Source organism: Schistocerca americana, chromosome 3 (genome assembly GCF_021461395.2).
Source record: "Schistocerca americana isolate TAMUIC-IGC-003095 chromosome 3, iqSchAmer2.1, whole genome shotgun sequence".
Classification (NCBI taxonomy): Eukaryota; Metazoa; Arthropoda; class Insecta; order Orthoptera; family Acrididae; genus Schistocerca; species Schistocerca americana.
Window position 1 is genome coordinate 497,686,879 of NC_060121.1, and position 11,319 is coordinate 497,698,197.

Here is an 11,319-nt window from a genome sequence, read left to right on the forward strand (position 1 = left end):
AAATAATGTAAGAGGTTTATCAGCACAATCATTCATAGATTTTTCTAAGGGGAGGTTTCATATGTCGACCCTTATCCGAGGATACCTCACTGGAATCTTCTGATTTTTTCTTGTAGTTTGTGTAATTAGTGTTTGTTGTTGTTGTTGTTGTTGTTGTGGTCTTTAGTCCTGAGACTGGTTTGATGCAGCTCTCCATACTAATCTATCCTGTGCAAGCTCCTTCATCTCCCAGTACCTACTGCAACCTACATCCTTCTGAATCTGTTTAGTGTATTCATCTCTTGGTCTCCCTCTACGATTTTTACCCTCCACACTGCCTTCCAATGCTAAATTTGTGATCCCTTGATGCCTTAGGACATGTCCTACCAACCTGTCCCTTCTTCTAGTCAAGTTGTGCCACAAACTTCTCTTCTCCCCAATCCTATTCAACACCTCCTCATTTGTTACGTGATGTACCCACCTAATCTTCAACATTCTTCTGTAGCACCACATTTCGAAAGCTTCTATTCTCTTCTTGTCCAAACTATTTATTGTCCATGTTTCACTTCCATACATGTCTACACTCCACACAAATACATTCAGAAACGACTTCCTGACACTTAAATCTATACTCGATGTTAAAAAATTAGTGTAGCTATTGTTTATTGCTAGCGCGTAATTATAGAGAGAATTTCCTTTGTAGCTGTAGTTTTTCATTGTTGTACAGTAAAACAGTTGTGGCATGCATGTAGATTTGCACCAAGTATTTCGCAGCTGCGCTTGCAATTAACGAGATATTATTTTCAATGCTATGTTAATGTGTGTTCTTACATTGCTCTTCAAATTGTGCTTTTCTGTGTTATCGTGTGAAATATTGTGACAATAATGGTGTGTGAAAAACGTAATACTAGGCTCCAAAGTAAACTTAGAAATGACAGTGAAGACGAAAGCAGTGTGTTAGCGTCACCGCGTAATGAATTAACTAATGTTCAAACTAGTAATTTGGTAAAATATGAGAGATAACTCGTATGACTCAACCACAAGACACCTCATTAAATAAGTCGGGGATAGTGGTAACGTCCCATCGGAGTTACCATTACGTCATCTGTCATTCCTGACTTCTGAGGCTTAGGCGAACGTCACTTCTGTCACTTCGCCATTCGTCAGTTATATAAAGTTCATTTCCAACACCCTGGAAATTACAGAATAATTACACCAAAAAAATTGAGACACTAGATAGTTTGATCCTTACCCTAATGAAACCTGTTTTCAAGACGAGTTTCAATAAGTGTAAAGTTATTACTTGTTGTTGTATACGGCGTTATTATTCGAAAGTCGTAAGGAAAATAATCGTTACATTACAAAGTTCAGGAAACAAAATACTTATTATACAGTGAAGAGCCAAAGAAACTGGTACACGTGCCAAATTTCGTGTAGGGCCCCCACAAGCACGCAGAAGCGCCGCAACACGACGTGGAGTGCATTCGACTAACGTCTGAAGTAGTGCTGGAGGGAACTGTCACGATGCAGGGTTCATGGTGTCAGGGCTGTCCACACATCCATAAAGTCATAAGAGTACCAGGGGGTGGAGATGTCTTCTGAATAGCACGTTACAAGGCGTACCAGAAATATTCGGTAATGGTAATGTCTGGGGAGCGTTTAAACCCAGAAGAGTGTTCCTGGAGCCACTCTGCAGCAATTCTGGACGTGTGGGGTGTCGCATTGTCCTTCTGGAATTGCCCAAGTGCGTCGGAATGCATAATGGACATGAATGGATGCAGGTAATCAGACAGGTTGTTTACGTACGTGTATCTGCCAGAGTCGTATCAGGGATTCCATATCACTCCAACAGCACGCATCCCACACCATTACAGAGCCTCCACCAACTTGAACAATCCTCTGCAGACATGCAGGGTCCATGCATTCGTGAGGTTGGTACTATACCCGTACGCGTCCATGCGCTCGATACATCGTGAAACGAGACTTCATGCAACAAGTTTCCAGTCATCAACAGTCCAATGTCGGTGATGACGGGCCCTGGCGAGGCGTACAGCTTTGTATTGTGTATTTCAAATGGTTCAAATGGCTCTAAGAACTACTATGGGACTTAACATCTAGTTCCCTAGACGTAGAACTACTTAAACCTAACTAACCTAAGGACATCACACACAGCAATGCCTGAGACAGGAGTCGAACCTGTGACCGTAGCACAGTGCGGTTCCGGACTGAAGCACCTAGAGCCACTCGGCCACAACGGCCGGCTGTTGTGTAGTCATCAAGTGTACACGAATGGGCCTTCGGCTTCGAAAGCCCATGTCGATAGAGTTTCGTTGAATGGTTCGCACGCTGACACTTGTTGATGGCACAGCACTGATATCTGCAGCAATTTGCAGAAGGGTTGCACTTCTGTCACGTTGAACGATTCTCTTCATATCGTCGTTAGTTCCGTTCTTGTAGGATATTTTTCCGGACGCAGCGATGTCGGAGATTTGATGTTTTACCGGACTCTTGATATTCACGGTACACTCGTGAAATGGTCGTACGGAAAAATTCCCGCTTCATCGCTACCCCGGAGATGCTGTGTCCCACCGCTCGTGCACCGATTATAACACCACGTTCAATCTCACTCAAAACTTGATAAACTACCATTGTTGCAGCAGTAACCGATCTAACAACTATTCCTGAGACTTTTATCTTACATAGGCGTTGCCGACCGCGGTGCCGTGTTCTGCTTTTTTGCATATCTCTGTATTTGAATACGCATGCCTCTACCAGTTTCTTTGGTGCTTCAGTGTACATTTTCAACAAAATTGTACATAATGCCGAACTGTTTAAGTTTCTTACCTGTACACAAATATGTGTTTTAATTGAGCTGCCGGCCGCGGTGGTCTAGCGTTTCTAGGCGCTCAGTCCGGAACCGCGGGTCTGCTACGGTCGCAGGTTCGAATCCTGCCTCGGGCATGGATGTGTGTGATGTCCTTAGGTTAGTTAGGTTTAAGTAGTTCTAAGTTCTAGGGGACTGATGACCAGAGATGTTAAGTCCCATAGTGCTCAGAGCCATTTGAACAATTTTTCTTTTAATTAAGCTACGCTGTTTTAGTCCACATAATACCAAGTAATATTTCCAAACTTAGTGATCTTCTTTCCGAGATGAATAACTTAGGGTTTCAAAATCTGAAATGTCATGCAAGAGAATCTGCATATTTGTGGTCCGACTACGAGTAAATTTTATTTGTATTGTCCGTGTTCATCCTTACCAAGCGTAGATCTGAATGAAAGGGGTTCGATCTGTAGCAGGTTGTCTGTACCATCCGATGGCTACCGTCGGGGACTAGTTCTCCTGAATAATGTCACAAAAACACGGAATCCATTCTCGAATATAATTAATATTAACTTATACTTTATCCGTGTGAGTTATGCGTTGTTCGGAAGTGGACAAGTGTTTCTGTCTCAAATTTGCAGAGCCGTTGCTTGCATGAGATGTGTCATGTATTAAAGCCAATTTTGTTTCGATTAGTGTTATCATCTTCAGTTGAATGAACTTGTACGAGAAAATTACTACGGTAGGCAATAACAGCTACACGGGACATAGAGGTCTTTATATTCCAAAAGACTGTTTAATACTTTCACTCACTGAACTGAGAAGTACATGACGAAGTAAACAGTTTACGTTCTAGTTGAGATTTTACTTACTTACGAAAATTATAGCTTCTCATTACCGAAGTACCGACACAATTTAAGGTATGGTACAACAAAAAGTATTGTGTCTGATCTGTCGAGAACTTGTGCGGTATCTATTGAGACAGGTCTGTGGGGGAGGTTGTTACTTGCACTTATGGAATTCGTACGTACTTTGGAAGTCTCAAACACTAAGGGGCAATTCTGAATTGGTCATTATTCCGACGTAGTCTTCGTTCAGAGTAGCTGTGTCGCCGGAAGATGTATTTGTTTTGACATCGCTGGTTGAGGGCAGGAGGTCTATAGGTCGACGAGTAATGAGACAGACGCCGAGCACAGGGCTCGTGGCAATGGAGACGTAAAGTTAAGTGCACCTGTGTTTCAGTAAAATGATTTGTGTTTGAATATTGTGAAACAGAGGAGAAAGATTCGAGTAGTGATTTAGAATGAAATAAGATTAGAAAAGCATACGAAGAGGAATGAAGATAACATTTTTTTATTTAGTTGCATTGCAGTCGCACATAGTTTGGAACCGATGTAGAACGGGACACCTACATCAGAAAACTTTGGATTTTTCATTAAAGACTCAGTAATTTTCACTATAACGTACTTTTCAGTTTATTATTTATTTGTCTAGGATTGATGAGAGTAAGACTTTGATATCAATGTTGCCCTTTGTCCATGTTAATGAGTGGTATAACATGTATCTCATGCAAGTAATAATATTACACAAAATTTAAAAACTGTCTGTAAAGAAATATTTCACATGATAGCATTGTCCAGATCGGCGATCATATCGTTTTTATGTAAAAATTTTCTCACTCAGTGATGCATGTAAAATAGTTTACTTGTTGTCAGGAACATCGCACTAAGCTCTCAGCAACTGTAGTTACAAATCTGCAGCTGGCGCACAGAGCAGCATGCACCGCGTTTCGAAGCAATTACATTACGTGGTAAAAAAATTTCATTTAAGGACTAGTTTCCAACGAATGTTGTCAACGCCCAGCGACCATTTCATGAACAACAATATTAGCCATATCATTAACACACAGGGACCACTTTGTTTAATTAAAGGGGTTAATAGTAAAGTTCAGGATTCAATCAGTTTGCACACTCTTTAGAAAGATTGTAAAACAAGGCCAAATTCATGTTGTATTCTTGCAGCCAGCTATATTTGGTTTCTCTAACAGTTGGAAACCCACAAAATCACCCAAACTAAATAACAGCAAAGTTACAGCCAGCCAGCCAAGCCCGTTGAGTTCAAAATCAAACTAAAAAAAAATTAAAGGAAACTTTCACTATTAGACAACTCTCTTTTGTGATCTTTTTTGTGTGTTTTCGAGAGGTGTGATTAACTCTTCTGTGTCACTATATTGTAAGTGCTTGTCGACCAAGGACTACTCAGCCGCTGAGAGATGCTATGAAAATTTCCGAGCGATAAAAAGAAAACGGGTTAATTTATAGGTCAGTGAAGAAGTTGCATACCTAATGAAAAACACTATTTTGTTGGACGCTAATTAGATAGCTAAGAGTCGTTCGACATCCACTGTTGGTTTGAAGCATCATCCAGACGTTTACATCGTCATCCTCAGGGATTAGGCACCCAGCACCCACGTTCCTGCTGCGTCTAATGTTATCTATGAAATTTGTGGTCGCCTCCGTCTTTTTTATTTATTTATTTACTTATTTACTTCTTTATGTTTTGCATCTTGGAAGTCAAGAAAGAAATTCCTTCGTCGATCTGTTGTCCCATGTAGGCGTCCCGCAGTTCCACATTCATTACAACTTGTTCCCTAATTTATTCGTTTTCCTGCCTCCACTTCTGTTTCGCAACATAGGTCTCTCCGTACCTCGCTAAACTACCCTTAATTTTGAATGTTATTCTTATCGAAAGCTAATCCACACATCTGACTGACGACTGACTATAAATTTACTTTTCAAATCACTATACGAGGTATTACAAATTCCCTGTTACAGGCTACTAGGAATTGTCGAAGGGATTTAGTGTATACATTTTTTTTTATCTGGAATCCATATCCGGAGATGTACCGCTTGGATGTAAAATAAGTTTGAAGATCAGTTCACTTTCAAACCTCCCGCTTTACGGTCTGCACACAAACTGAGAATATACCGCCATCGTCAGTTCTTGTTGTAATTATGACACGACATACCATTTTCGTCCGAGTACAACAACGGGTGCATTCGAAGCTAGGACGGTTGAATGTAGTGCTCCACGGACTCGTCGCACTCTCGACTTTGAGGTAGGACGTCCTCCGTCATCAGGAGAGCTCGACGAGTATTCGAAACACAGTCCATGCCATGGACTCCTCTAGAACACACACGTCAGAGCTCATTGTCTCTGCTGTGTGCGAAGTGGGAGATTCTACAGTGATTCCATCTACAAACTTATTTTACAGCCAAACGGAACATTTCCAGACACGGGCTCACCACATGGGTACGAAAAGCATACCAGATGTAGATCACTGAAAGATGTTCGACATCCACTCGTGGCTTAATGCCTCATCCAAACCTTCACATGCATTGTTTTCCTCAGGGATCAGACATCCACGTTCCTGCTACTTGACACAGCCCAAGTGCTTAAAAAATCTCTGGGCCTGTTCTGCAAAGCGACATGAAATGGAACGAGCATGTGAGGATAAGGAGGGGAAGGCGAATGGTCGACCTATTTTTACTGGGGAAATTTTATGGATATTGTGTTCATCTGTGAAGAAGACCTGTTCTTGAGTACTGCTCGACTGTTTAAGATCCCTAACGGGTTGGATTAAAGGAAGGCATCGAAGCATTTCAGAGGCGGGCTACTGGATTTGTTACCTACAGGATCGAAGGACAAGCAAGGGTTACGGAGATACTTCGGGAACTCAAATGGTAATCCTTGGAGGGAAGGCGAAATTCTTGCCTAAAAACGCTATTGAGATAATTTAGAGAACTGGCATCTGAAGCTGACTGCAGAACGATCCTGATACCGCCAACATACATTTCGCGTAACGACCACAAAAATAAGGTGAGAGAAATCAGAGCATATATACATTAAAAAAACTAAACTCCTCCCGAACAGGCTATGAAGTCCCAACGGTACCGACCGGCCGCCGTGTCAGCCTCAGCCAGAACATATGTATATAAGAAACTCCACCAAATTTCTTTGGCTCGGAGAATACGGATCACTGAAAACAGACAGAGATGAAACAGAACATGCAACATTTTGGCGAAAATTACCGGCGAGCATTCGATTCTAAATGTTATGTCTCTCCCTCTTTTTAAGGGTCTGAACATTATTAGCTGTTGGCAGTAACGGCTGGTATGAATGGTTGCTCTAAGCGGATTTGAAAGCTGAACTGAATGATTTGAAATTTAAAGAAGGGAACTATAACATTTAGAGACCGTGTTTCTAAGAGTTTATGAGCGGGGAGGAGGTTCCGTTTGTGAGAGAAGCGTGGCACAGCCTGAGGCTGCGACGTGACCCGCAGCCCGGACTCTGGACGCGCCTTCCGTGGGCGAGAGGCGGCGGCGGCAGCCACAGTGAAGCAGAGGCAGCACGCCTGCCCCTCGGAGGTCCGGGCTCCGCTCCTGGTGGGATGGCACTGCCAGCCGGCTGCCTACGCGGAGCCGATAGGAGCTGCGATGCCGCGAGGCACGGCAGCGGCCACCGGGTGGCCTTTGCCTCAGAGACCAGATACAAGCCGTTAGGTATTCTCTGCAGGTCTTGCCTGTTGAATGAGTTTGGGGCAGAAGGATCCGAACGGCGTGTTAGCACGACAGTGAAGTCGTAAAGTTGTGACGCGGCGGCCAGCAAGCCACATGACGAAACAGTTGTGGAGCAACTGCATGCCGTCGTTGTCTGCTCGTGGGATGATTATGGTCCGAATGACGAGAAACCCGTTCACAGAACTCAGACGCAAGAGATCCAAACTGGAAACAAGGAAAGAGGGTAATAATTTTGTTGTGCATCACTTCCTACACAACAGCAACAGACTACATAGTGGTGCGGCAACTGTTGTTGCAGAAAAGCTGGACAGGAGCGGAAATTACTAGCGAACAAGTTAACTCAGTATACAGAAGATTTACTTAACTTGTAATTCTACAAGCTTATTATGACTGACTACAAGTAATGCAGCAAGAAATAGTCCAACTCTTGTGACAGCAACAAGGATAAGGTTCTCTGAACTAAAGCACTGACGATGACGTCGCAGACGTGAATAGTTGACATCTGTGTAGCGTCACGTGGTGAAGAGGCTCCAAGTGCGAGCGGATGTTTGGCTGCCGCTGGCCGTCTTGTATTGCCGCGGAAGAGGACGCTCGAGGTACGCAGCTGCTAGAGAGCCTATATAGGGAGAGAGTGCCCAATCGGCCCGTGGCCGCCATGTTTTTACCAGATTGCGCGCGGGACGTATAATTAGGCAGCAACGCAAGCAGAAAGCTAGCCACTTTACGAGTAAATTAAGGCATGTGTTTGACGCATCAGACCAAAGCCGATTCTCTAGCTTAATACTCGGTACATGATTAAAACAAATGCCATTCGTCTATGTTTATATAGGCCTAAAAAATTTGTGAGCTAATGGAAGTGTCGTGAAGCAATGCGTATATCTGCCGAATTTCAACAGCTGTATTTTATGATGCTATATAAACATTGACAACTGATTAATAAGAAAAAGAAGTTACATTTAATGTATCTCAGAGTACATGATGCTATTTCAGATTTTTCCTTGCGGATATTCATCGCTGAAATTGCTGAACTCCTGTGTCTTTCCGTCCCAACATAATGCATTTTAAGTGTGTGTCGATCTTATAACATTTTCTTATGCTGGCAAAACACGTCATTCTGTACACGCTTTCAAGAACTCTGTACCACAGAAATCGGAAAAATATAAATACTTAGGTACTCCGTCTTCAGGCCACGAGTGGCCTACCGGGACCATCCGACCGCCGTGTCATCCTCAGTGGAGGATGCGTATAGGAGGGGCGTGGGGTCAGCACACCGCTCTCCCGGTCGTTAGGATGGTATTCTTGACCGAAGCCGCTACTAGTCGGTCGAGCAGCTCCTCAGTTGGCATCATGAGGCTGAGTGCAGCCCGAAAAATGGCAACAGCCCATGGCGGCCTGGATGGTCACCCATCCAAGTGCCGATCACGACCGACAGCGCTTAACTTCGGTGATCTCACGGGAACCGGTGCAGCCACTGAGGCAAGGCCGTTGCCTCATAAATACTTGGGTACTCTACTGAAACAGCAGAAAGTAGTTAAAATAGGTAACTGAATATCCGAACGATAATTATAATTTACAGGAATGTGAATAGCCAAGACTACAGCGCCAAGTGCGAATCGCTAGTCGGAGGTACGTAGACTTAGGGCTCCGTGTGCACGTTAAAACAATCGTGTCACTCAAGAGCCATTAAAAGTCTAGAAAATAACTTTTAAAGAAAACCTGGATTGAGGAGGATTCCAACTCACGACCTTCGGATTACAACGAGCATCATAAATCCATCTTCACTTCGTTTTTGCACCCAACAACGGAGCAACGAGGCATTCCTCTTGACTGTCCTTAATCATTTTGTAATTCATATTATTAGTGACATTCAGTAAATCACTTTAAATAAAAATTTTGCCTCTAAAATTGCTGTGAAGTTCTAAAAGCATCGTCATAGATACGACCAACAGAGTGACTGTAAGATAATTTACGTAAATAGAACCGACAGAGAACATGCAAAAGTCCTTCAATACCTACCGTATTACAACCTGTACACAATTGTACAACGATATTGGCGTTCGAACCGTTGAACAGAACCAATAGTACAGAATCCCACATAGTATCTATTTATACTCGTACCAAATCAGCGTCTGTTTGGTAAAAACATGGCGTCTTCGTCTCTCAGCCAATCAGCGACGCTATCACCATTGTCCACTCTCTCCCTCTATATAGGCTCTCTAGGAGCTGCTGGAGGCATGGCTTAACCTGTGCGCCCCATTAAGAGTCCGCGCGACTGCTATCGGCATCTGACGCAAAATTTCATTTCCATTCCCCACTTTATGACGTTAGTAGGGCGGTATCGATATGTAATACCACAAATCTGATTTATAAGGAGTTTTTTTTCTCGCAAGGAGAAACGAATATAAATTGGTTTCATTTTACCCGTGATGGATACGAGGCCGCACTTGTTAAAATTAGTGTTAAAATGTAGGTTCAACAACCCTCCCCAATGAAAAATTATGCTACAAAAATGTTATAAAAATTTACAAAACACTCCATCGACCAACACTTGAATATCTATCGTCAGTATCGGAACGGTTCGTGATAAGACTGATGGAGGAAATAGAAACGAAGCAAAGAAGGGCAGCGAGTTTCGTTATAAATTAATTTTGTAAGCCGAAAGTGTCACAGGGATGATCAACGAACACCAATGGTGACCGCTCCCATGAGAGGCGTTCTGCATCACGTTATGGTTTATTGTTAAAGTTCCGTGAACGTACGTTCCTAGAAGAGTCAACCAATCTAGGACGGAAAGAAACAGTGCGAAAATCTTGAAAGGGTATTCCAGGATAGGTTATGTTGAGAAATAATTCTTCAGAAAGAAGTTCGGTACGTTGCGCCGTTCCCAAGTTAATTAGCATTCAAATTAGTCAGTCAACCCGTTGCATGCGCAAATTCAAGCGGCCAAACAGTGTCGCCAAACGCGTCCTTTGTTTGGTTTCCTAAAACCGAACAGGAGAGCAATACAAATATCGAACATGGGACGGTAGTAAGGATCGAACCAGAGCCCAAGGCTGAGCTGTCTCGTGCATTACCATCTACGCCATGAGAACAATTGACACTAATTTTATCTGCAGGCCGCTTGTATTTCCTCGCACAATGACTTGATTGGCTGACTCCAATGCTAATAAACTCCGGAGGGGCGAAACGTATCGATTTTTTTCCCAACAATAATTTCCCAGCACAACCTATCCATCAACACTGTTCTAATCGTGTCAGACTAGTTCTCACTACCCTGTAATTGCACCCTCGTACGTCTATTTCGCGTAAAGATCAGGAAGGTAATATTAGGAACATTGGAGTCCTCACGGAGGCTTATCGCCAATTGCTCTTCCCGCGAACTATTGGCGACTGGAACAGGGAAGGGGCGAAGTGACACTCGAGCACAAAGCATTCTTCGCCATACACCGAAAGGTAGCTTGCGGATTATAGATGTAGATGAAGATATAACGGTGAAAGCGATAAAGAAAAAATTTAAACAAGGTCAATAAAAATTCGTGGTCGTTTCCCTTGTGATCGTGTTATCCTAAACCGTGTTCAACTTCTCTCGTCCAGTTAGTAAAATAAAGGAGGAGATCAGTGTTTAACGTCCCGTCGACAACGAGGTTATTCTGAGATCGTCGGTAAAATAAACTAATACATAATACACTAATACTTTCTGCGAATAAAGTCAGTGCCACTTAACGGCTATTTGCGTCATCAATCCGTATGGCTACAGGAAGGGCACACTCGGACACAAGCACATATGTAGCACTACTGAGCACTTCGTGTGCATAATCGAAAAATCAAAAACACTCTCACCAAAGATCAATGATGGCGCTGCAAGGGAGTTGGAATCACTTACGATTTACTTTCAGAATTAAACACAATTTATTTATATTAAGATAGGCCCCAAAAGCA

General features: G+C 43.0%; 1 pseudogene; it reads right to left on the minus strand.

The window, feature by feature from the left end:
• Positions 1-8,752: 8,752 nt before the first annotated feature.
• On the minus strand, positions 8,753-8,870 carry LOC124608417 (annotated as a pseudogene).
• Between the last annotated feature and the right edge of the window lie 2,449 nt (positions 8,871-11,319).